This window comes from Erinaceus europaeus, chromosome 14 (assembly GCF_950295315.1).
Source record: "Erinaceus europaeus chromosome 14, mEriEur2.1, whole genome shotgun sequence".
NCBI lineage: Eukaryota > Metazoa > Chordata > Mammalia > Eulipotyphla > Erinaceidae > Erinaceus > Erinaceus europaeus.
In genome coordinates, this window is record NC_080175.1 from 97,169,161 (window position 1) to 97,197,044 (window position 27,884).

The 27,884-nt window shown below is 41.0% G+C and overlaps 1 long non-coding RNA gene across 3 annotated transcripts in view; it reads right to left on the reverse strand.

Moving 5' to 3' along the window:
• LOC132532831 (uncharacterized) overlaps window positions 1-21,372 on the reverse strand; it is a 65,704-nt gene extending 44,332 nt beyond the window's left edge. For 2 of the 3 annotated variants that reach the window (XR_009544773.1, XR_009544772.1), the window contains exons 1-2: window positions 20,561-21,372; window positions 10,602-10,683 (exon numbers count right to left, since the gene is read on the reverse strand). This is a non-coding gene — a long non-coding RNA (uncharacterized LOC132532831). Of the gene's footprint in view, window positions 1-10,509; window positions 10,684-20,560 lie in introns of all 3 variants that reach the window. The other variant, XR_009544774.1, reaches the window with a different exon arrangement.
• Between the last annotated feature and the right edge of the window lie 6,512 nt (window positions 21,373-27,884).

Below are 27,884 nucleotides of genomic sequence, written 5' to 3' on the forward strand. Positions count from 1 at the left end.
TGCCGATGCAGGAACATCTGCCATGTTGTGCCCTCACGGCATTGTCTATTTCTCGGCGATATTTGGAGTGCTTTGGTTACTCCTCCCCTTACCATTCTCACAGAGTTATTATCCTACCCTGGAGTGCTCTGGTTACTCCTCCCCTTCCCATTCTCACAGAGTTATTACCCTACCCTGGAGTGCTCTGGTTACTCCTCCCATTCCCATTCTCATAGAGTTATTATCCTACCCTGGAGTGCTCTGGTTACTCCTCCCCTTCCCATTCTCACAGAGTTATTATCCTTCCCCTGAGTGCTCTGGTTACCACTCCCCCTTCCCATTATCACAGAGTTATTATCCTATTCTGGAGTGCTCTGGTTACTCCTCCCCCTTCCCTTTCCCATGAGAGTTATTATCCTACCCTGGAGTGCTCTGGTCACTCCTCCCCTTCCCATTCTCACAGAGTTATTACCCTACCCTGGAGTGCTCTGGTCACTCCTCCCCTTCCTATTCTCACAGTGATTATCCTACCCTGGAGAGTACTGGTTACTCCTCCCCTTCCCATTCTCACAGAGTTATTATACTACCCTGGAGTGCTCTGGTCACTCCTCCCCCTCCATTCTCACAGAGTTATTATCCTACCCTGGAGTGCTCTGGTCACTCCTCCCCTTCCCATTCTCACAGAGTTATTACCCTACCCTGGAGTGCTCTGGTCACTCCTCCCCTTCCCATTCTCACAGAGTTATTACCCTACCCTGGAGTGCTCTGGTCACTCCTCCCCTTCCCATTCTCACAGAGTTATTACCCTACCCTGGAGTGCTCTGGTTACTAATCCCCTTCCAATTCTCACAGAGTTATTATCCTACCCTGGAGTGCTCTGGTCACTCCTCCCCTTCCCATTCTCACAGAGTTATTACCCTACCCTGGAGTGCTCTGGTTACTAATCCCCTTCCAATTCTCACAGAGTTATTATCCTACCCTGGAGTGCTCTGGTTACTCCTCCCCTTCCCATTCTCACAGAGTTATCATCCTACCCTGGAGTGCTCTGGTCACTCCTCCCCCTTCCCATTCTCACAGAGTTATTACCCTACCCTGGAGTGCTCTGGTCACTCCTCCCCTTCCCATTCTCACAGAGTTATTATCCTACCCTGGAGTGCTCTGGTCACTCCTCCCCTTCCCATTCTCACAGAGTTATTATCATAGCCTGGAGTGCTCTGGTTACTCCTCCCCCTTCCCTTTCCCATGAGAGTTATTATCCTACCCTGGAGTGCTCTGGTCACTCCTCCACCTTCCCATTCTCACAGAGTTATTATCCTACCCTGGAGTGCTCTGGTCACTCCTCCCCTTCCTATTCTCACAGTGATTATCCTACCCTGGAGAGTACTGGTCACTCCTCCCCTTCCCATTCTCACAGAGTTATTACCCTACCTTGGAGTGCTCTGGTTACTCCTCCCCTTCCCATTCTCACAGAGTTATTATCCTACCCTGGAGTGCTCTGGTCACTCCTCCCCTTCCCATTCTCACAGAGTTATTACCCTACCCTGGAGTGCTCTGGTCACTCCTCCCCTTCCCATTCTCACAGAGTTATTATCCTACCCTGGAGTGCTCTGGTTACTCCTCCCCCTTCCCATTCTCATAAGAGCTATTCCCATAAAATCCCTCCTTCTTCCTCCCCTCTCTCTCTGGCTGGCCCTTCACTTTGGTGGTCAGAAGCAGGGAAGGTTGCTGCACGAGGTGGCCATTTTTACTACTTCAACATGGCCCAAACTGCTGCTCTCTCACCCAACTCTGAGGTACCACTGCAAATAAAGGATCGTGTTCCCTTTCTGCTCCAAACCTCCTTTTTCTGTGTCCCACCACTGCAGTAACAAGATAAAGTAATTACTACAAAATCTGGATAAGAGCAAGACACTGATATACTTTAATGATGGCTTTTTTGGTCACTACCAGGCCACCCCATCACCTGGGGCCCTAGTAAGGGAATCTTGGGATTCCTACACAGACATGATGGGCCTAGACCTCTAACAGATCCCTCTCTCAGCTGTCACTGGTCATCTCCATCAGGATCAACATGGTGGAATCCCTTGTGGGCCTCTATAAGACCTTACCCTCAATGTGGATCAATAATGGTAGGGACAGTCCCATTCTCTGAAGGAAGGTTGGGTTAACATACTTAGCTACTTGAAGAAGACAGGTCATAAAATGAGTGCAGCCTAGAATGTTCCTAACCATGACCACAGAATGCAAGCACAGACCTTCAGGGATGCAGAGGTTACACAGGCTCCTGTGCTGAATATGGGCCCCAGATCAAATCAATGTGGTTTATAGTCAACAATATTTATAGACTTTCCCCATATTTGGGAGCTACTCTCCTCCCTGATCCAGCTTTCTAGTCCTATTTCCAACTCTGACACCACCTCCCCAGACAATACCTTTACCCCACCTGCATGTTAGCTGTTGGGCTCAGGCAAAAATTAGTAAAGTCATGGGCCCCTTGGAATAGACCTAAAATAGACCCACTAGCGTTTCCCAAAATGGAGACCCCAAATCTCATCTGCTGTATTCTTACCTTTAAGTTCCTGATTACTAAACAGTTTATTCTGCTTTATAGCTTAATGTTTTTTCAGCCACCAAGTTGCAGTTCCTGCCACTCTGAGACCATGTTCTTAAATAATACTTTCAACCGACCTGCATGTTAGGGATTGGACTCAGGCAAAAATCAGTAAAGCCATGGGCCCCTTGGAATATGCCTAAAATAGACTTCTAGTTCCCTCCAACATGAACCCCAGATCTCACCTTCTATATTCTTACCTTTAGGTTCCTAAAGCAATTTGTTCTGCGTTATACCTTAATGCTTTCCAGCCACCAAGCTGCAGATGCTACCATGATAACAACCTGACTTCCATTGGCAGACAACCCCACCAATGTGTCCTGGAAACTCCCTTCCCCAGAGGCCCACCCCACTAGGGAAAGATAGAAACAGGATCAGGGTGTGGATTCACCTGCCAACACCCATATCCAGTGGAGAAGCAACTACAGAAGCCAGACTTCCCACTTTCTGTAGCCCATAACGACCCTGGTCCATACTCCCAGAGGGATAAAGAATAGGGAAGCTTCCAAGAGAGGGGATGGGATACAGAACTCTGATGGTTTGCAATTGAACCTCTCTTATCCTATGGTCTTATCAATCATTATTAAATCAATTAAACATTAACTTGAAAAGCAAGCCAAGCCTTTCTATTACTATATGCTAGAAATCAATTATGAATTTTGAAATCAAACACATGACTGAATCAGATTGTACCACTAATTTACTGTGCTATAGGGTAAGTTATTTGTTCCCTATTACCTCATTTTTTTCATTTATGTAATCTGGAGAGCAATTATTATTATTACTATTATTATTATTATTAACCAGAACACTGCTCAGCTCTAACAAATGGTGGTGCTTCAGATTAAGTCTAGACCTCTGATGCCAACACACAAATCCACTGCTCCTGGAGGACTTTTTTTTTTTAATTGGATAGGACAGAGAGAACTTGAGATGGGAGGGAGAGACAGAGATGGAGAGAGAAAGATAGGCACCTGCAGACCTGCTTCACCACTTATGAAGTGACCACCCCTGCAGGTGGGGAGCCGGGGGCTCGAACTAGGATCTTTGTGCTGAACACTAGTTTCTTGCTCTCTTCCCCTTCCCTCTTAATTTCTGTCTCTGTTAAATAAATAAATCAACCATTTTAAATAATAATAGAAATTTTTAAAACTCCAAACAGAGCTGCAAATAAATTTTAGTATGTTAAATTCTAGAATGTTTGTTTATTAAAAGATGTACCAGAAATGAAACAGTAAATCTTGGAGAACACATCTACAATAAATATATTTTAGTGACTGAATTCTTTTAAAATACAAATTGAAAAAAAAAACTACTGGAGAAAAATGAGAAAAATATTTACATAAGCACTTAGGAGGAATAAAAGATCTTCAATAACAAAGATATTTTAATCAATGTCAGTCTCATTGAATCTCATTTTTGTTAAAGAAAACCCGTGGGGGTGTTATTTATGTTTACCAGATTGGAGTTTTAAAAGACTTAGAAGTCATGTGTTACTAAGAGTTGAATCATGCAAACATTTACCCACTTCAGAGGAGAGTGTAAAGGTTACATAGTCACTTTGAAAAAAATGTGGCAATATCTAGAGTTGAAGCTATGTCTATCTTCCATATGGCAAAGCAATTACACTCCTACATTTATGCCCTAGAGTAACTTTTCTATATATGAGCCAAAAATCACATATCAAAAAATATTGCCAGAATCTCTGTTTGCAATAGAAAAAAAAAACCTACAAACAACCCAAATATCTATGACATCACAAGGAAACATACTGACACCAGCAATGAAAATGAAATCACAGTAGCAGGGAACAAGGATGCATTTCAGGAATATAACTTGGAGGACATCAAACAGCATGGATTTGATATAAAGCATCTAAAACAGTAGAACTGAACAACTTGTCTAGTGGAAAAATCAGAAGGAAAAGCCAGAGAATGATAAATATAATTTTATCAGAGTAAAATACTACAGAGTATTTAAAGGTAGTCAATAGAGTTTTTTTTTGCCTCCAGGGTTATTGCTGGGGCTCACTGCCTGCATCACGAATCCCCTGCTTCTGGAGGCCTTTTTTTTTTTACCCTGGTTGCTTTACCATTGCTGTGATCAAGAGAAAAATTTGAAATTAATGCAGTATTTTACACTTTAAACAAGATGTTGTGTTTGTGGGTATGTGTATTATTATAATTTATGTATGACATATGATGCACATATCTTCTGTCTGCTAAGTAAAAATAAATGACAAGAGCCTGTTGGTGTCTTGTCCTGTAGAGTCCACACATTACCCTGAGCAAGGACACAGGTACAACCCCTACTTTCTCTATAAAAGAGATCCAAAAGGCTAACAAACACATGAAAAATTGCTCTGTTGGGCTAGCGACTCGAGAGAGATGACCCAGGAACCAAGCTGATGGTGGGTCAGGCGATTTGAATCTTTATTCATCTGATCGCCCCAGAGTCGGGCAGTAGCACAGCAGGTTAAGAACACATGGTACAAAGTGCAAGGACCAGCATAAAGATCCCAGCCTGAGTGCCCCCGCTCTTCAAGGCTGGACAATGGAAGTGGCCAGTCAGAAACAGAAGTGGCTTGCCAATACCATACATGGTTAGGAAAGGGGCAGAGAAAGGTAAAAAAGGGCTGGGAAAGGTAGGAACTTCCTTAGCAACTGTTGCGAGGGGGTTAACAGGTAAGATTAATAATACCCTTCGGGCAGAGAGGGTCTAGAGGGTAGAAAGAACCTCTTTAGAGCCTATATTTCCCCTAGTCCTGGAACATTAGGGTGGGGCTCACTTTCCTGCATGCTTCTCTCAGTTCATACCAAATGATATTGCATCTGCTGATCCCAACCTAATCAATGCAATGAGTACCACCTCTGCATGCTTCACTTCAGACTGTGTCCAAAGACATCAGGTATGAAATGTCAACCCTTTAACCTCATTACTCAGGTGAGACCGTTCCTTTCATAGGATTCTCTAATTCCATTCCAGGAGGTTCACTTCCTAACAAAATCCCAAAACCTAGATATAGACCAGGTCCTGTGAGATAGAACATATATTCACATGTATCCATATATTAGGGAAATATATATACCTGAAAGCAAAAATAAACAATAGTCAGGAGTCAGGCCATAGCACAGTGGGTTAAGCCCATGTGGCGCAAAGTGCAAGGGCTGGCATAAGGATCCTGGTTCTAGCCCCCAGCTCCCCACCTGCAGGGAAGTCGCTTCACAGGTGGTGAAGCAGGTCTGTAGGTGTCTTATCTTTCTCTCCCCCTCTCTGTTTTCCTCTCCTCTCTGAATTTCTCACTGTCATATCCAACAACAACAACATCAACAATAATAATAACTACAACAACAGTGAAAACAAGGGCAACAAAAAATAAATAAATATTTTTTAAAAATTTTTAAAAATACACAATAGTCTGTAGTGAGTCAGTAAAAAGCTCATAATGAAATAGTGTCTACTTACTTAGTGTCTACCAAAACTTAGATACCCTCCTCACCTACTTCCTATTACAGTTCTCTCACTCACTCCAAAGCTAACCTCATCAAAGCAAGGACTGCAAAAGCTAAATAAATGCAAGAGACTGGCAGACTTTAACGATGACTTTTTAGTCACTCCCTAATAGGGGAGTCCTGAGATTCCCAAATAGACATGATGGGCCTAGAAGTCAAATAAATCCCTCTCTCCATTGCTATCTGTCACTCCTATCAGGAACAACACAATGGACCCCTTGCGGGCCCCCATAGGACCTTGCCTTCAACTTAGATCAACAGTGGTAGAGAATGTACCATCCCCTGAAGGGAGGCTGGACAACATATTCTATGTTCCACCTGAGGAAGATGAGTCCTGATATTGGGGCAGCTTGGAACATTCCTGTTTATGTCTGCAGAATTTGAGCTGGGATCTACAGGGATGCAGAGGTCACATAGGCTCCTAAGCTTAATATGGGCCCCAAATCACATCAAATCAATGAGGTTTACACTCAACAATATTTATACATATTTCCCATATTTGGGAGCTACTCTCTTCCCTGATCCAGCTTTCTACCCCTTTTTCCAGCCATGACATCATCTCCCCAGACAATAACTTGAATCCACTGGCATATCAGATTTCAGGCTCAGGGAAAAAACAAAAACAAACAAAAAAAAACACTACTTTGGCCACAGGTCCTTTGGAATATAACTAAAATATGCCTACTAGCTCTCTACAAAAGGGAGACCCCCCCAACACTTCATCTGCACTATTCCAGCCTTTAGGTCTATGACTGTCAACAATTTGTTTGGCTTTGTATGTTAACTCTATTTTCAAACACCAGATTCCAGATGTTAGCATGATGTCGACCAGACTTCCCTGGACAGACAACCCCACCAATGTGTCCTGGAGCTCTGCTTCCCCAGAGCCCTGCCCCACTAGGGAAAGAAAGAGGCAGGCTGGGAGTATGGATCGACCAGTCAATGCCCATGTTCAGTGGGGAAGCAATTACAGAAGCCAGACCTTCCACCTTCTGCATCCCCCAATGACCCTGGGTCCATACTCCTAGAGGGATAAATAATAGAAAAGCTATCAGGGGAGGGGATGGGATATGGAGAGCTGGTGGTGGGAATTGTGTGGAGTTGTACCCCTTTTATCCTACAGTTTAGTCAATGTTTCCTTTTTATAAATAAAAAATTTAGTTAAAAAAACACTCACTGTATATATACATATACATATACATATACACTGTGTTATCCATAGTAACTCTACAAGCAAACCAAAAGAAAAGTTACCCCAACATCTATTCTGTAGAATGAAAAATACAAATGGAGAACATTTTTCCTTACAGAAATATGTATAGAGTATATGTATTTACAGGGCATTAGCTCAAAAGAGCTATTCTCTGACCAAAGTTACTTCTTTTCTAAATTAAAAAAATTTATTTTATAATTCTTATTTATAAAAAGTAGACCCTAACAAAGACCATAGGATAAGGGGCATACAACTCCACACAATTCCCACCACCAGAACTTTCATATCCCATCCCCTCTCCCAATAGCTTTTCTATTCTTTAACCCTCTAGGAGTAGGGATCTTGGGTCCCTACTCCTAGAGGGTGTAGAAGGTGGAAGGTCTGGCTTCTGTAATTGCTTCCCCACTGAACATGGACATTGACAGGTTGATCCAGACTCCCATCCTGTCTCTCTCTTTCTCTAGTGGGGCGGGGTTCTGGGGAAGCGGGGCTCCAGGACAGTTTTTTTTTTTTAAATTTTATTTATTTATTGGAGACAACCATAAATGAACAGGAATGTCGGGCAGCCCCCTAGCTCCATCCTCCATTGCTGACATTATGGCCTATTTACATAATCATTGTTTTACCTGAAACATTCTCCACCCATTCCTTTGATCTATCTTCTTTCTATCTCAAGACCCCACCCTGCCTGCAGGGTACATTAATCCCACCAGTTAAAACCCTAGCAACCATTGCTGTGGAAGCTTTCTACCTTCCTGCTCTTTCCTTTTCTCCATCCCCTTTCCTAGCCATTTTCTTTTCTGACTTGGCACTTCCGGTTCTAAATATATAAAAGCACTGTCTCTGGTTAATAAAGATACATTGTGTTTTTGCTCCACCACGAGTTCCTGGTCTCTCTCCCACATTGCTGAGTAAGAAGCAGCACAGTTTGGCTCTGGTCAAGTTCTCTCCAACCCAGAGAGCACATACCTGGGAAGAAACACCCTCACGCTAGCCCAGCAGAGGAAGGGGAAAGAGTCAGAGAGACACCTGCAGTGCTGCTTCACCACTCACAAAACTTTTCCCTTGCAGGTGGGGAGCAGAGGCTCGAACCTGGGTCTTTGAGCACTGTAACGTGTGCTCATTTAAGGTGCACCACCGCCTGACCCTCCAAAGTGACTTCTTTTAGGCCTGTACATCTTTGGTGTTTTAGACTACAATCTAAGTAATAATTTAATGAACAACTTCTATTAGTGTTCTTGTATAATAAAGCTCTAATTCCCTTGTAATAGCAGTGCAATGAAAGTGGAACTGTCATTTTATCTGTATCTTTACTTTTATTCACAAAGCATGGTATATAGTAAATGCTCAGGAGGGCATAATGAATTAACTTACATAAAATTTAAATATATGTCTACCCTCAGGCTGTTTACTTTTCCTGACAGTTGTCTGCTCTAAATATGAATGTAGATAATCAAGGCATATGTTCTCTATAGATATTTATAGTCCATAATTACATACCACATCTGTAAACTTTGTACAAGCTCTATATTCAATTTTTTGATTTGTCCTTTCATAATACTGTGCAAATTTTAAAAACTAAAGAAACCTTAAAGTAATGTTTCTCCATAAAATACAATACAGAGAAATGGCTTCTTCAATTTGGAAAAGGAACTCCTATCAAGATATGTGTTGAAGAAAGTATGACCTTTTAACATTTCCATGAAAGGTGGCATATAGGAGTGTGAATCTTCTCTAGACAGGTTGCTAAGAAACATTAAAGGAACATAAATGTGATTTAGCATTTTACATATAGGCTAGACACTTTTCTTCTCCCCTCCTATCTTCCCCCCTCCTTTTTTCTTTTTTTTCTTTTTTTTCTTTTTTTTTTTTTTTTTTTGTTTTAACATTGTGGCAGGGCCTTTACAGTTCTGGACCGATTTTTCCATAAAAAGATAACGACAAAGACAGAGAGAAATAAAGGGAGAAAAAGAAAGACACCAGAGCATCGAAACCCCCCCTAGTGGCTTAGGACCCACTGTGTATTATATAAAGCCAAGCAGGCACCCACCAACGTGAGCTGTCTTGCTAGTCCATAGGCAGGAGCTTTCTTATTTCTGTCACAACTACTCCCTCAGGAATAGATATAACTTCAATACACTCATTTACTTTAGTCACTTTCTGGGCTTAACTAATGTCTTATGAAGACTTTACTGTGAAGCCTTAATATGGAGGTCAGCAAGTCTAAATTCCTTTGGCCCTTTTTGGTTCCGCTCCCAAACTTAAACAACCTGTAAAAACAAACCAGGTTCATTCCAGTGAAAAGCCATTTATTTCAGTCTCCTCCAATCATTCATTCCTGTTCTCTTCTGCTTGTTTTCCTTCCTGCTGAAAAAGGGCAGGTTACTCAAGCACTAACCCATTTATTTTTGAGGTGACGTAGTGGCCAAAATGGGTGACAGCTACAATACTGAAATTTTCTATTATGATAGTTCTCTGGCTGTCTTTTCTAGTCTGGCCAGATAAGAAGCATCCTGGATTGTGGGACTATGTGAAAGCTTGGTAGAGCTTAGGGAAAACTCCCCCCATCCTTGGATGTAGGTCTGGAAAAGACACCCCCTTGTTAGCCTCTCTCATAGAGATGAGCAAAGGGGAAAAAGTCTCCCAGACTAGGTTTCCCCTTGTAAGACTTTCAAGCCCACAGAGATTTCACAGTTTCTCCCTGCTAACAGGCCACATGGCTGCCTGCTTTAAGGTTCATTTACTCAAAATTCACCTCACTTTTGATCATAAAGGAGAAACACACCCCACTACCAGACAGTAAAGCTTCAAAACACTATTTCCTTATGGTTTTTGATATCTATGATTTATATCATGCCTTCTTTATCTCCTATCTCACCCTACTGGTTTAACCCCTATGCTTCTCTCAAATGCCTTTAGATAATTAGCCTGTTTGCATCGTGGAGAATAATTGTCTTGACCTTTATGTATCACATCAATTCTTGTCATACCAGCCCCCAGCTATAGGGGCAAGCTGACCTTTCAGAAACCTGTGAAACCTGTGACGTATTTGAAAAATGTTCTTTGTTTGAATCCCTATACAAACCGAAGCCAACCCCCAAATAAATGAGAGTGTTTGTACCAGAATCCCTCCCAGTGTCTCTTGTCTATATTGCTGAGCCCTTGAGCTAGTGAGGAAGAACCGGTAAGCTTACCTTCCTGGCTGAGAGTCACCCCGCATGAGCCCCAGCACTGGGTATCTTTTGAAAGTTTCTATTACTCCCGTTGTGGAGTCTGCCCTGAGTACCTGTCTGCTGTTTCCAGTTGGCAAGTGTGTTCAAGATGATTTGACACTTCTGGTCATTTTCCTTGGCCAGCAGTTTCACAGTCTGTTTGTGGATAAGGGGTAAACAGACAGTCTATTTATTTTACAGGATTTCTGAGCAAAAATTAAAACTCTAAGAAAACACACAAAGAAACACATCTATGAGTGTTAAATCTACATATGTCTGAAGATATTCATGTTTATTCTCATGGGTTTACCAAACATCAAACTGAAACAGAAATACAGTCTCTGTACAGTGCACACATTCCTGCATTTCTTTCTGTTTTTAGTAGTTTCACAAAACCTGCGCTTTCTTTCACTGCTTTAAATTCTTTGTAGAATTTCCTTTTTCACTTCTCTTTTGTAGCATCTCTATTCTACCTGCTGCAGAATTCACTCTTTTTCCTTCTTCCCCTCTCATGACACATACAGCACAGTTGAGCTTTTTCATGGTTATCTTTCAGTTAAGGTTTATATACAAATGATTTTAGACTATTTACCTTTTTTTATGATTTTCTCTATTATTCCCTAAATTCACACCTCAGAATTTAGGTTTTCAAATGTAAATTTTTAAAGGTAGGGTAAATATATATACATATATTTTTTGTTTGTTTGTTTGTTTTAAATGTAGGATATATATATATATATATATATATATATATATATATATATATATCCTTTAACTATGATAGGAAAAAGAGAAATTGAGAGAGGAGGATAACACACACACACAAATATATATATATACACATTTGGAGAGAGAGAGAGAGATATCTGAATCCCTCCATTAGCACTAGTGAATCTCCCCCTCCCCCTGCAGGTGGGAACTGAGGAATTGAACCTGGGTCTCTGTGCACAGTCAAGTGTGCACTCAGCTTCTGGGCCACTGCTTTCACCCTCAAATGCAGCATCCATAGAACTAAACTAATTCCCCTCTACTTTCTGTCTGTTTCTTCCTTGTTCTGTTTGGCAATTCCCATATTGGTGTGTCCAGGGTCTGATAACAGAGACTTGGACTAATATTTCCCTTCCCGGTTGAGATTTCCTGCCTCCATTTATTTATCAACTTGTTTGCTTTATTAAGTGATACACACACACACACACACACACACACACACACACACACACACACATATATATATATATATATAATCCCAAAGATATAAATTTCCTGATTTATCTCAGCACAAGAGAAAACAAGCATTTCCCAGATTTTACCAGATCTCATCTGGCTCTTTTGCCACCTGCCTACATGTGAATATAGATACCAGCACACAGATGAGAGTGAGTGAGAGAGAAAAGCACATATTGTTCCTCAAAGTTCATTTAACAATCTCTCTTTAAAAAAAGATTTGTCCGTAGATACATAATTAAAATTATTTATTTATGAGAGAATGAGAGGAGAGACCCAAAGCATCACTATGAGAATTTCATCCCCAGGGGCTGAACTTCTGTTTACAAGTTGGGTGTTTTCACCATTCATCTGCCACCCACTCGACTGTACATAAAGAACAAAGCTATTCCTCACTTTTGATTGACTCTTGTGAGTTTTTCCCATTAAATGTAGCATGGCACTCAATGACGTTTAGAAAATGAAATATATATGACTATATATGAATATATATATATATATATATATATATATATATATATATATATATATATGAATAGTGCAAAGACTGGGGCAATACTATTATAAAGTTTATAAACTTAAGCAAAAACTAGTAAAGTCCTAGGTTCCTCAGAACGTGCTCAAAATAGATATATTATTAGCCTCTTTCCACCCTACGTCCCCACTCTCATGGACTGTATTTGTACTTTTTGGTCCCTGTTTAGTATGTTTTTTTAGGTTTGTCATTTCTTTTCTTTTTAAGAAATATTTATTTATTCCTTTTTGTTGCCCTTGTTGCTTAATTGTTGTAGTTATAGACATCATCATTGTTGGATAGGACAGAGAGAAATGGAGAAAAGAAGGGAAGACAGAAATGGAGAGAGAAAGATAGACACCTGCAGACCTGCTTCAACAACTGTGAAGTGACCCCGCCCCACAGGTGGGAAGCCAGGAGCTTGAACCGGGATCCTTGCTCCAGTCCTTGCGCTTCGTGCCACGTGTGTTAACGCACTGCACTACCACGCAACTCCCTGGTAAGCATTTTGTCCTGCTTTATATCTTACTGCATTTCAGCTACCACGTTTCAGATGCTACTATGATGCCACCTTGATCTCTTTAGGCAGATAGCCTCGCAGACACATACCAGAGCTTCAACCTTCCAGAGCCCTCTCCTACTCCAGAAAGGTAGAGACGGTGGATCAGCCAACATCCATGTGCAGCAGAAAAGCAATTAAAAAGCCAGAAGGTCTTCCTCTTGCACCCTCAAAAGAATTTTGGTTCACACTCCCAGAGGGGAACCTTTGTTTTTGGTGCCAGCCCACCGAGAGGGAAGAGACTCTGGAGAACACATGAAGAAGTCAGGTGCTGTTCCTCCTATCTGGGAGAGAAGAGGGAGCAGGAGGGACAACTATGGGATGACCTTACTCTTTTTTTTTAAATTTCTTTGTTGGGGGAATTAATGTTTTACATTCGACAGTGAATATAATAGTTTGTACATGCATAGCATTTCTCAGTTTTTCATATAACAATACAACCCCCACCAGGTCCTCTGTCATCCTTCTTGGACCCGTATTCTCCCCACCCACCCACCCCAGAGTCTTTTACTTTGGTGCAATACGCCAATTCCAGTTCAGGTTCTACTTGTGTTTTCTCTTCTGATCTTGTTTTTCAGCTTCTGCCTGAGAGTGAGACCATCCCATATTCACCCTTCTGTTTCTGAGTTACTTCACTTAACATGAATTTTTCAAGGTCCATTTAAGATCGGCTGAAAATGGTAAAGTTGCCATTTTTTATAGCTGAGTAGTATTCCATTGTGTATATAGACCACAACTTACTCAGCCACTTACCTGGGTTGCTTCCAGGTTTTGGCTATTACAAATTGTGCTGCCAAGAATATATGTGTACACAGATCTTTTTGGATGGGTGTGTTGGGATCCTTAGGATATATCCCCAGGAGAGGAATTGCAGGATCATAGGGTAGGCCCATGTCTAGTCTTCTGAGAGTTCTCCAGACTATTCTCCACAGAGGTTGGACCAATTGACATTCCCACCAGCAGTGTAGGAGGGTTCCTTTGACCCCACACCCTCTCCAGCATTTGCTGCTGTTACCTTTCCTGATGTATGACATTCTCACAGGAGTGAAGTGGTATCTTGTTGTTGTCTTTATTTGCATTTCTCTAACAAATCAGAGACTCAGAGCATTTTTTCATATGTTTCTCGGCCTTTGGGGATCTCTTCTGTGATGAATATTCTGTCCATGTCCTCCCCCATTTTTTGGATGGGGTTATTTGTTTTTTTGTTGTTGGATTTTAACAAGTTCTTTATATATTCTGGTTATTAGCCGCTTGTCTGATGTATGGCATATAAAAATCTTCTCCCATTCAGTGAGGGGTCTCTTGGTTTGGGTAGTAGTTTCTTTTGCTGTGGATTTTACTCTTAAGTTGAATATAAAGAACTGAAACATAGGAACTTGAAAAAAGAATACATACACACACACACACACACACACACACATATGCCAGTTGGTGGTACACCAGGTTAAGCACACATAGTCCATATACATTTACATAGAAATAACTATGTGCCGGGCTAGCTTCATGGGCAGGATACAGATGACCAGGGACTCATGGCTGAGTGGAGAGCAGTATTTCTTTATTGACGTGGAACACAAAGCAAGCTAAGCTGTCTCTAATCACTTTCCTCTCTCTCCTCTGGCAGCAGAGTCAGGAACACAGGAAGTATGTAGGATAGGGGGCGGGGAAAAGGAAGAGGCGCGAACTAGCAAGGACTAAGCCAAAATCTCCCGGAGGCAGGGGGAGTGAGACCAAACCAATGTAACAGAATGACCATGTAAACAGACCACAACGTCAAGCAATGTAACAGAAAATGTAACAGAAGGGATCCCAGAAGCAGAACTAGAAGCATACCGACAAGTATGGCCTTGGAAAAATCATGGTGATTACCATTTTGGGAGTGGGAGGAACACTGAACTTTGGTGGTGGGAATAGTGTGGAATTATACCACTATTACATTATATTCTTGTACATCGCTATTAAATCACTAATAAATATATTTTTAAAGTTTTTAAAGGATGCAAATTTAATATCGCTGGAAGCTGGAGCACAAAAAGTACACAAAGATGCAGCAAAGGTGGCGTTTCTTCAAGTGTCACAGGAACTTACAACAGCAGCCTCTACAGACCAAGTCCTTGGTGTAAGCACAAGCTCTTGACTCCAGAATGTCACGTTCACCTGACTCCAAAACAAAGTAAAAACTACTGCAAGCATATTAGAAATACATGCTAACATCAGAGGCCGGCGGCCATAGCACAACGGGTTAAGCACACATGGCGCAAAATCCCGGTTCGAGCCCCTGGCTCCCCACCTGCTGGGGAGTCACTTCACAGGCGGTGAAGCAGGTCTGCGGGTGTCTATCTTTCTCTCCCCCTCTCTGTCTTCCTGTCCTCTCTTGATTTCTCTCTGTCCTATTCAACAACAAAGACAATAATAACAAAAATGATAACAACAACAACAACGATAAACAACAAAGGCAACAAAAAAGGAAAAAAATGGCCTCCAGGAGCCGTGGATTCATAGTGCAGGCACCAAGCCCCAGTGCTAACCCCAGAGGCCCAAAAAAGGGGGGACAAGGGACAGGAAAAGAATGAACAGAATGAACAGGATAGCAAGAAAGAAATGTGATATGTTATACATTTTTTAGTTTTGTTTAAGAAAGGAGAAACTGAATGATGTCTGAACTTGCAATGATCATTTGTAAATATTTAGTCCCCAGGTTTTAAATGCTGTTTTGTGTTTCTTTGTTTTGCTTTTAATTGTCCTAAATAAACTGGAAGAAATGCATTGTTCCTTGTGAGTCATTTGCTTAGTTATCTGAACTTCCAAAACCTGCAGACCACATTAAACATCAAGGTATCTTTTGTAGCTTAACTTTATAAGTGTGTGTGTGTGTGTGTGTGTGTGTGTGTGTGTGTGTGTGTGTGTGTGTGTGTGTTTTCTTGCCAGCAGGGTTAGCACTGGGGCTCAGTCTCTACAGCACAAACCATAGAGACATTGTTTTCTCTCCAGATAGACAGATAGATAGATAGACAGACAAATAGGTAACGAGAAAAATAAAGTGGGGAGAGGGAAAGACACACCTGCAACACTGCTCCACCCTTAGGAAGCCTCCCCCCTACAGGAGAGAATCTGGGACTTGAACCTGGGTTCTCACGCAGTCCAGGTGAGCACCACTGGTCCATCCCTGAGAACTTAGCTTGTTTGAATATGTTCTCATTGTTATTATTAGAACAATGGATAACTTACTGTGAACTAGGAGTATAACTTTCAGAAGTCACAAATTTGAATTCCTTCAAGGGTCTGATCAATCCCTAACTAGTATGGAACATGGCTTTGGAAAGCAGTAACTGGATCCAGAGGTGTTTAAAGAGGCAAGCTTTCTGTAAATGTGTCTGACTTTAAAGAATATCCTCAGGCTGGGATATGCAAAACTCTCTCATGCCTGAGCATACCAGGTCCCAGGTTCAATTCCAGCACCAGCTTAAGCCAGAGATGAGCAATGCTCAGGTAAAAAAACAGGAGAGGAGTGAGAGAATAGCATTAGGATTCTGCAAAGACTTTCATGCCAGAATCTCTGAAGTCCTTGGTTCAATCCCCAGCACCACCATAAGCCAGAGCTGAATATTCTTCTGGTATCTCTCTTTCTCTTACTCTCTATCTTTCTTGCTGTATCTCTTTCATGAAAACAAATACATAATATATATATATATATATATATAGTTTAAAATCATAGTTGATAAAGCATTAAAATGTGAGCAGCCATAGCCTATAATGTTTGTGTCTCTTATCTACTTTGCCAGAATTGAACTTGAGTAAATGTCATCTTCAGGACTTTTAAAAATAATGTAAAGATGACTGTGAATTAAATTTCAAAAACAAACAGAAATAAAATGAAAAACTACTAGTTAATCAAAACACCCAGTAAAATAGACTATTGATCTGCTAAGGGGAAAAAATCTAATTTTAAAAAATTTAAACAAATAAACAGGTAGGAAAGGGCAAGATCATTCCCCACACAAATTCAAATTTTAACAGATGGACACTCACACCCAACAATGCACACCCATTTCTGAATCTTACAAATAAGAGAATGAGATATCCTTTCTGCCTTACTCTTCAGTTTGTTACAATCCCTTTTCACAGGGAAATTTTACACTGTGATAAAGAACTTGCAAAGATCATACTTTGGGTGTAGCTTCTGGTCTCGAAATCTTTAATTTCCTCTATATAGGACCACCCCCACCCTCCAGAGGGGAAATGATGCCCTACACACATTTATACAGATAAGGATAGAACAAACTAGGTCAAAATTAAAAACAAAACTTCAACTGGCAAGATAACTCAGCTTGAGAGTGTCTGTGTTATCAATGCAAAGGAGAGGCTCAAGCCTGACCCTCACCACACTGGAGGAACCATCAGTGCTATAATGTCTTTCCCGCCCTCCTCCTGCCTCTACAACTGTCCGCCTATCTCTCATTTAATAATATAATCTATCTGAATAGTATGCCCAGAAGACATCACTCTTCATTCATTCTCTCTCTCTCTCTCTCTCTCCCACACACACACAGACACACACACACACACACACACACACACACACACACACTGTAAACCGAGTTGTCTCTTATAGTTTATTTGACATCAAATTCTGTACATTCTTTTTTTTTTTACTTCTCTAAATTCTAAGGGACAAAATGTTAAATAAATTTCACATTGTTTTACATGTGCCATAAAATTTTTCAGTTTCTATTTTAAAGTCCAGATTTCTAAGCATGTAAAGTACCCAAGAAAAGAATCCCATAGACTCTCATTCATAATCAGGAATAGAATCTTGTCATGCCAATAACCTGCATGTTGGTTGTCAGGCTCAGGAAAAAACTAGTAAAGTCATGGGCCCCTTGGAATAGACCTAAAACAGACCTACTAGCTTTTTCCAAAATGGAGACCCCAAATCTTCATTTGCAATATTCATGCCTTTAGGTTCATGATTAGTCAACAATTTGTTCTGCAGTATAGCGTAACTCTTTTTCAGCCACCAGGTTCCAGATGATACCATGATGCCAACCCAACTTCCTTGGACAGACCATGCCACCACGTGTCCTGGAGCCCTGCTTCCCCAAATCCCTGCCCCACTAGGGAAAGAGAGAGGCAGGCTGGGAGTATGGATCCACCTGTCAACGCCCATGTTCAGCGGGGAAGCAATTACAGAAGCCAGACCTTCCACCTTCTGCACCCCATAATGACCTTGGGTCCATACTCCCAGAGGATAAAGAATAGGAAAGCTGTCAGGGGAGGGGATGGGATGTGGAGCTCTGGGGGATGGGCAATGTGTGGTAATGTACCCCTCTTATCCTGTAGTCTTGTCAATGTTTCCATTTTATAAATAATAATAATAGTAATAAATATTGTCATGCAACATAACTATATCCAAATACATTATCTTTCCCCATTAAAGTCTTTTTTTTTAATCATAAAAGCTTAAAAGGTTACTCCAGGTGCAGGTTCAATAACTCACGACAGACATTATGATACAATAATTATAAGACCTGTCTCCTTTTCTCACATTAAATTCTTAGCAATTGTCTGTAATATTCATAAACTTTATTTTGTTATACTTAATTTAACCTAATAACCATCTCCAGTGACACCATAAGTTCCAAAAATGATTAGACTAATGGTGTGATTCTTACCTGTACTTCACTAGGATATAAGGATACTTAAGATGGGTTTCCAGCAAGGAAATCAAGAAGTTCAAGGAATCAGAAGTTCAACTTCATAGTATTGTACAGAATACTTTACAAATCATAAGACTTGACAAAATGTTTGGAATGTCTTTTTTTGCTAGATTCTTGGGTCCACAGTGATGGTAGAGAAGATATTCAAACAGTGAATATTTTTCCCTCTTCTTGGAATATGTGAACATGCCATAGTTAAATAAATAATATAGAGCAGGGCACCAAAGTAAAAACCCTGTGGTGAGGGGGAGGGTGGACATTCGGCTTCCCGGGGCAGCCAGGGGGTGGGGTGGGAGGATGGGTCACAGTCTTTTGGTGGTGGGAATGGTGTTTATATACACTCCTAGTAAAGTGTAGTCATATAAACCACTATTCAACTAATATGAGAGGGGGGAAATTGATCATATGTCTCGAACTTTTTAAAACACAGACTGAGTCTTCTTAATACATAGGCTGAGTCTCAAAAGCCTAGACCAGGGAGAACAGAAGCAACCGGTGGCACAGCTATATACATGATGCTGGGTATTATACCCAAACCCTAACAAAGGGACTTTTCAAAGTTAATCCAATTACCAAATAATGTGATGATAACAATAACTATCCATTGTCTTCTGGAACCCTAAGACAACAGGAACCTCACATTTCCACTATAGAGCCTATATTTCCCCCAGTCCTGGAACTTTAGGATGGGGCCCACTTTCCCGTATGCTTCTCTCAATTCATATAAAATAATATTGCATCTGTGGATCGCAACCTAATTAACACCCCAATTCCTACCATCTTTTCCTAAATTCTATTTTGCTGTCACCTAAAAAAAAAGGATGAATTTGTCAGGGACTTTAGAAATTCTAAACTGTTCTTTCTAATCTTAAGAAATTCTGTGAATGGGGGTGGTGGTGGGGGGTGCAGCTGGTTGAGCACACATGTTACAATGTGCAAGGACCTGGGTTCGAGCCCATGGTCCCCACCTGCAGGGGGAAAGCTTTCTAAGTGGTGAAGCAGGGCTACAGGGGTCTCTCTGTCTCTCCCTCTCTACCACCCCCTCCCCTCTCAATTTCTGGCTATCACTAGCCAATAAATAAATAAAGATAATTTTTTAAATTTTTTAAATAAAAAGAAAGAAATCCTGCTGTTGTAATTTTTTATACAATTCCTTCTCACTGTAAAGAAACATTGATTCTTTGTGGTATTGCTTGTACACATTACGCTGTGATTCTGACTCACACTATTCTAGTAGGAAGCACTACTTAAATACTAACTAAAACACCAAATATTTGGTTTATGACATACTGTTATCTCTACTAAACAGTACTTAGTACTGGAAACATATATAAGCAATTTAAGTTTGGGGGACTCATTTTATGTCGTTGAGTTTTAAAACATGAGTTTTAAAAATAAGGTAAGCCACGGGGTGATCTCTGTATCTGGGAAGATGAACACCAGCGCAGACCTCAATCATTAGCCACAGCCTGGGTGTGTTAAAAGTTGGAGCCCCCGGCTCCCCACCTGCAGGGGAGTTGCTTCACGAGCGGTGAAGCAGGTCTGCAGGTGTCTGTCTTTTTCTCCTTCTCCCTGTCTTCCCCTCCTCTCTCCAGTTCTCTCTGTCCTATCCAATAAGATGGGGACAAGATGGAGCAGTGGACTCCTAGTGCAGACACTAAGCCCCAATGATAACTCCAAGGCAAAAAAAAAATTAATTTAATATTGTCAAAACTAAAAGCCTTTTTAAAAACAAAATGTTGAGGCTGGGTGGTGGCACACCTGGTGAAGTACTCACATTACAAGGCACAAGGACCTGGGTTCAAGCTCCCAGTCCCCACCTGCAGGGAGAAAGCTTCACAAGTGGGCAAGCAGGGCTGCAGGTGTCTCTCTGTCTCTCTCCCTTTTTACCTCCCCCTTCTCAATTTCTGGCTGTCTCTATCCAATAGATGGATAAAGAGAATTTTAGAAACTTGAAGCACAATGTTATTCAAAAAGCTTTTCACAGGGTTAACCAATGTGTGCAGTGAGACGACTCACAGGAGACCTGCTTTGCTGTGATGCAGCCCAGGCTCCATCTTGGCTCAGTGCTGTGGTGCCGCTCTGCCTGCTGGGAATGCCAAGAGAAGGACAAAGTTAGCTCATAGCAATTAAGCCAGTCAACCACCAAAACTAAACAAAACAAAAAATTTGAATTTACCAAACAAGATACTATATTACTGAAGATATTGACAAAGGAGAAATATTTTGATAGGTTAAAAAAAAAACAGTATTCAAACCACCTCCACACAGTTACTTGTCAGCACTGGAGCAATTTTCACAAAAAATAAAGTTATTATTCTACTATGTTGTACTTGGTTCATGTTGGTTAAGAATTAGTAACATTGGTGCAAAGCACAAGGACCGGCATAAGGATCCCGGTTCGAACCCTGGCTCCCCACCTGCAGGGGAGTTGCTTCACAGGCGGTGAAGCAGGTCTGCAGGTGTCTATCTTTCTCTCCTCCTCTCTGTCTTCCCCTCCCTCTCTCCATTTCTCTCTGTTCTATCCAACAACGACAACAACAATAATAACTACTAACTACAACAATAAAACAACAAGGGCAACAAAAGGGAATAAATAAATAAAATAAATATTAAAAAATTAAAAAAAAAAGAATTAGTAACATTCATTTTTTTAAATATATATCATAGGGTCAGGTGATGGCACACCTGGTTAAGCATACCTGTTACAATGTGAAAGGACCCGGGTTCCAGCCGTTGGGACCAACAACCGCCTCCCCCACCAATGGTTCCCAACAGTAGATGGGGAACTTTGCAAGTGGTGAAGCAGGTCTACAGGTGTCTCTCTTTCTCTCTCCCTCTCTGTCTCCCCCATCCTCTTGATTTCTGGCTGTCTCTATCCAATAAATAAAGATAATTTTTTAATTTTTTTAAAAAAGAAAAATGTCTTTAAAAAGATACATATATCATGATTACATCCTCATTTTATGTAGTGTTGAATTTATTTCTATTTGAAATTTTTTATTAACCTTACTTCCTAATCATTTATATTAGAGTAATAACACACATTGATTCTGCTATCAAATGTGACCTGTTTTATAGTACTCTGGTATATGTAGTATAAAAGTTAATATTTATAATGTTTTATAAATTTTTACATAAAATGTGTTAAATCACCAGACCTGTATTGTTTATTAGTTCTACTATTTCTTAGTGAAAAACCAAAGCTAGTAGAAGTATTTCAGTATTTCTCAAATTAAACTGACTCGAGATACAGACAACGCAGTCACAGTGTCAGCAATTAAACATACTGTCCTCACTTGCTCTTAAGAAAAGAGAATTTGGGGAGTTGGGCTGTAGCGCAGCGGGTTAAGCGTAGGTGGCGCAAAGCACAAGGACCAGCATAAGGATCCCGGTTCCAACCCCAGCTCCCCACCTGCAGGGGAGTCGCTTCCCAGGCGGTGAAGCAGGTCTGCAGGTGTCTGTCTTTCTCTCCCCCTCTCTGTCTTCTCCTCCTCTCTCCATTTCTCTCTGTCCTATCCAACAACGACAACAACAATAATAACTACAACAATAAAACAACAAGGGCAACAAAAGGGAATAAATAAATAAAATAAATATAAAAAAAAGAAAGAAAAGAGAATTTATGCAGCCAGCTGGTGACACACCTGGTAGAGTGCATATGCTACAGTGCACAGGGACCCGGGTTCAAGCCCCCAGTCCCCTCCTGCAGGAGGGAAACCTCACAGATGGTGAAGCACTGCTGCAGGTGTCTCTGTCTTTTCCCCTCTATCTTCCCCTTCCCTCTCCATTTTACTCTTTCTGTATTCAAAATAAACACATAAAACTAAAATATTTTTTAAAGTATATTTAAATCCATCTTCTGAGGCTGGAGGGGCGGGTGCTAGTTCATGGAATACAATCAGCTCTACAGTGAGATGGGCAGCGAGCAAAGTTGAGGCCCCGGACACCATATGAGAGCACCGTGCCCTGTGGTGCCTCTCACTCTTTCTCTGCCTCTGTTTCTCTCTCTCCTATCTTAAATTAAAAATTATTTAAAAAAAATAACACTGTGAAGGGTGAAATTGGGCATACATAGCAAGGTCACAGTGTAAAGGAAATAAAGAAAGAGAGAGAGAGAGAAAGAGTGAGAAAGGAAGAGGGAAGGGAGTCGGCCTTAGCGCAGCAGGTTAAGCGCACATGGCGCAAAGCACAAGGACCCGGCATAAGGATCCTGGTTTGAGCTTCAGGCTCCCCACCTGCAGGGGAGTCGCTTCACAGGCAGTGAAGCAGGTCTGCAAGTGTCTGTCTTTCTCTCCCCCTCTCTGTCTTCCCCTCCTCTCTCCATTTCTCTCTGTCCTATCCAACAACAATGACAACAATAAGAACTACAACAATAAAACAATGAGGACAACAAAAGGAAATAAATAAATAAATATACAATTTTTTTTTTAAATTTAAAAAAAGAAAGGAAGAGGGGAGGGGAGGGGAAGGAGGGGAGGGGAGGAAAGGGAAGTTAGTCAGATTATTTTCACACTCACCTGATTTCATTCAACTTCTGGTTAAATAAGAACATACAGGAAAACCAGCTTAGAGTATAATTATCAGGCACATACAGCTTAAAGTATAATTATCAGGCACTTTTTCTACATTTCCTTTTTTGTTCCTTCTGTTTCAATACTGTGATGTGTGATATTCACTACATTTACCATGAGATCAACCAGACAAATTTAGCTGTGCCCTGAACATTCACTCGATCATACTGCTAGTGGTCTACATCATGTCTTATTTTCTCTTACAAACAAGAATTTTGACTGATGCATTCGTGTTGGGAGCAACAGGAAGGAATCCAGAGTGATGTTTTTGCTGTCACCTTGAAGAGATCGTCATACACCATCTGATGGCTTATGGAGCATGCAGAGTGGCCGTGGTGACGAATTCTTAATAAATGTTACATACCCACCAACCATATCCTAATGGCCAGGAACATGCCAAGATGCTTTGATATACATCTCACTTAACTGATCCATAGGCCTTTTGTGTTTTGACTAGTACTCTAAATAATCTTTCTGGTCTTTACTGTGTTTTTTCATTTCAATTCAGACACAGATTAGAAAGTTAATAGTCTTTCCTATCTTCATTGCTCTTGTGGGTCTCACATGATAATTCTTACCCTGCCAGTAATGTGCAGGCTGAACAAAGAAAACAGTTGCGCTGAATGTCAAAAGCAGTTTTCTCTGTTTAATTCCTTGGATTCACTAACATCAGTAAAAAAGGGATCACAACTATAGCCTAGTAAATCAAAGTATTCCAACTTCTTAAGATCAAAGTCTTTAGTGACTCAAACCAGTCCTTAATGAAACATTTGTATTAACAGCAATAATTAGCAGAAATTAAATACAATTTCTTATAGAGACAAAGTTGACAGTCCAAATGTGGTGATGGGGCAGAAGAGAGATTGTTTACTCACTAAATAATCAAAACTAATAATAAGAAAGATAAATTTCATGTAAAAAAAATCAAGGAAAGTTTCAGAATCTCAGTTCTGCAGTTTGATGCCTGGGTATCTAAAATATTTAGAAATGGATCACTTTTTACAATAATAAAACCTAGAATAACAATTTTCTTCTTGAAAAACCACATTGCATATGCACTGTCACACACAAATATATGTGCACATATGCTTATAAATGAACCTGACTGGGATAATGTGACATCCAAAAGAATATCAGCTAAACTGTAAGTTACTACAGCAATAAGATAAAGCTAGCCAATCATTTACTTTCTTCATGAGTCCACTGAAATTCAGTAATATTATTTCTCAAACAAGCCTTCAGACTTCACGTCTGGACACTGATACCCCATTGTCTACCTCATAAAATCAACACCCTGGGACTGAACTGAACTCCAATTTGAGTCAAAGCATCTTGAACAAATCAGGAACTACCTACCGCACATAAGTGTAAATCAGAACATCCACGCATAATTTATAGCTTCCTACGTCAACTGTTGTGGACTAAGCAGGGATGAGATTTCCAGGGGATTAGCTGCTACTGTTTTGGAATCTCTGGCCTATGGAATGTTATGCCAGCTCAGATCCATTTAACAAGGTTTATGGTGATCACTGTTACTCACTCCGGTAGTCTATGCCATTCCCAGTGGTATCTCTGTAACAGTTTCCCCTTTGTTCATTTTCCCCCAAATACATCCTTGATCCTTTTAAAAGTAACTACTGTGTTCTACTAAAGTCAGAATTCTGTTCTTTGCTTTCTCCACTCAGAAATGGACATTAGCCCAGAAATTCTTAGTAGATGATCTGTGGTCTCCATTCCTGCTCTTACTGGCAGCACTGGAACCTAGATGGGCCAAGAGCACTCCCAGGCTGATGACACTGTGGCCAGCTCCATGGCACTGCTGTGGGACTCGTTCATTCTGCTTGAACGACTCCCCTGCAGGTGGGGAGCCTGGGGCTCAAACCGGGATCCTTAAGCCGGTCCTTGCACTTTGCCCACCTGCGCTTAACCCGCTGTGCTCCCACCCAACTCCCCACCCTGTGTTTTCTTAATGTGCTTATTAATCGGCATCTAGAAGTGACATCATCCTGGTTTCATCCCATTCCTTCTGGCTCATCCCACTTGACATGATTCCATAAAGATCCACGCAAGAAGTAAGGAAGGAGATGTCTTCATCATTTCCTACAGCTGAGTCATAATTCACTGTGCGTGTATATGGCACTACTTCCTTAACTGTGAACCTATCACTGGGCATCTGGGCTTGCTTCCAGGTTTGGGCTTTCGAAACTGTGCTGTTAGGGACATAAGTGTGCATAGATCTCTGAAGGATATTAAATCGAATGGATATTAAATTAGGATTTTGTGTAAAGTATGAATGTGTGATAAAAGTGTCAAGAGTTGATCTCACATATATTTTTCAAAGATTTTATTTATTTATTCATGAGAAACATAGGAGAAAGAAAGAACCAGACATCACTCTGGTATATGTGCTGCCAGGAATTGAATTCAGGACCTCATGCTTGAGAGTCTGATGCTTTATCCACTGCGCTACCTCCCAGACCATGAGTTGGTCTCACATTTTAAACTTATTAAGAAACAAAGACTGTATTTTAACTACATATGTGAAGATTATTTTTTTAATATTTATTTTATTCATTTATTAGATGATAGGGATAGAGAGAAAACAAGGTGGAAGAGGTAGATAGAAAGGGGAGAGAGAGAGAGAGAGAGAGAGAGAGAGATCTGCAGTTCTGCTTCACCAGTTGTGAAGCTTCCCCATCACAGGCTGGGACTGGGGGCTCAAAACAGGATCCTTAAGTACTGTAAATCGTGCACTCAACCAAGTCCACCATCACCCAGCCCCGTGAAAATGATTTTTACAGTGAACAACTCTTACTTGTGAGGAGTTGATGACATTAATTGGACAATAGAAATAAAAATTTTAGATGTGCATTTTAAGTGAACTATGAGAACAAAATATTACTGTCTCTCATTCATGTACAAATTTAAAATGTAATAGGAAGAATAATGAGACCCTGCCTTGGGAATTATAATAATGTCCTTTCAGCTTATTTACCTTGAGAAAGACAACTTAGAAGGCATAAGGACAACTGTGGATCTGTGTGAAACACCAGTAGAAAGCATCAAGAACACTATCATCAAGGTAGAGAGTCTCCTGGATTTTAGCAGTGTTGACAAAGCACTGAGAGCGGGTTCTACTCCCCTGCAGCTGGGATTGGGATGGACCCTCGACCCACATGGCTGCTGAAAAACAAAGGCCCAGGGAGCCAGCTCACCTAGATAGAGCGCCTGCCTTACCACGAAACATTTTATGGGTTGGATTTAAAAAAATAAAGTTTCCCATGACAGCCCAGATACAGTTTGTAAGGTGTCACTAACAGGGACAAGTAAGCATTTTCTATTTTTACTAAGGTCAAGAGCTACTGCTAGCTAAATAGACCCAATGAAAATAAATTCACAAAACCATTTAAAAAAATACAACATCCTGTATCTCATTCCATCTCATTAATGAATAAAAAACAGAGTCTGGAACCAGTCTGAAATGCTTGTAATATCAGATTCCTTTTAAACGAAGTGTGCTCATTTAAAAAGTTCAAACAGAGGGCTAGCAAGGCAGCTCACTTGGGTAGCATGCTGTTTTGTCATGTGCCCAGTCCATTTTTAAGCCTGGCCTCCACCACATTCAAGAAAGTTTCAGTATTGTGGTATCTTTCAGTTTTGCTTCTGCCTTGTCTCTGTCTTAAAAAAACAAACTTTAAATAATATTAACAACTATCACATAAATTGAAAAAGTACATTGAGTTTACTTTGACCTCCACAGGTGCTTGAAAACTGCTGTACAGTTCAGACTTAGTTCAGCCTCCAACTGTCATTACCCTCCAAAACCCCATATCCTTAGGAAAGTTCAGTGTTTAGAAGCTAACAGTCCTAGAAAGCTGGATCAGGGAAGAGAGTAGCTCCCAAATATGGGGAACGTATATAAATATTATTGACTGTAAACCTCATCAATTTGATCTGGGGCCCATATTCAGCACAGGAGCCTGTGTGACCTCTGCCTCCCTGTAGGTTAAGGGCACGTGGCGTGAAACGCAAGGATCCAGTCCCGGGCTCCCCACCTGCAGGGGGGTCACTTCACAAGCAGTGAAGCAGGTCTGCAGGTGTCTAGCTTTCTTTCCCCCTCTCTGTCTTCCCCTCCTCTCTCCATTTCTCTCTGTCCTATCCAACAACTACAGCAATGACAACAATAATAACAACGATAAACAGTAAGGGCAACAAAAGGGGGAAAAAATGGCTTCCAGGAGCAGTGGATTCATAGTCCAGGCACCAAGCCCCAGCAATAACTGTAGAGGCAAAAAAAAAAAAAAATAGGTGTCCGCCAAAGTGCAACGTGGACTGGATGGGATGTATTGCACCAAAGCAAAAAACTGAAGAAGAGCAGAAGGAGGTGGACAGAAAGCACCTGAGGGAAAGGGCCCTCGTTCGGGGTACAGCGTTCTGCGGACGCCTGTCATGGAAGATGGAGACGGCTACCCATGTGTCAGCAACTGTACCGTTCAGCCTTAATGTCTCCCCAGTGAAACAGAGGGCATTTAGTCTGACAGTAGCAGAAGGCTTTGACAATCAGGTCCCTTTTGAGGAGAATAGAGACTGAAAAGAAATGACTGGGAATTAAATAATGTAGGGAATTATACGGGTAGGAAGAGAAGAGTGCGGCACAAGCTCAAGGTGGAAGAGAAATAATTCAATATTGAAGAAGAAGAAAAAAAAACAACTGCAAGGTGGTGGCGCACCTGACTGAGCGCACATGTTACGGTGCTCAAGGGCTGGGT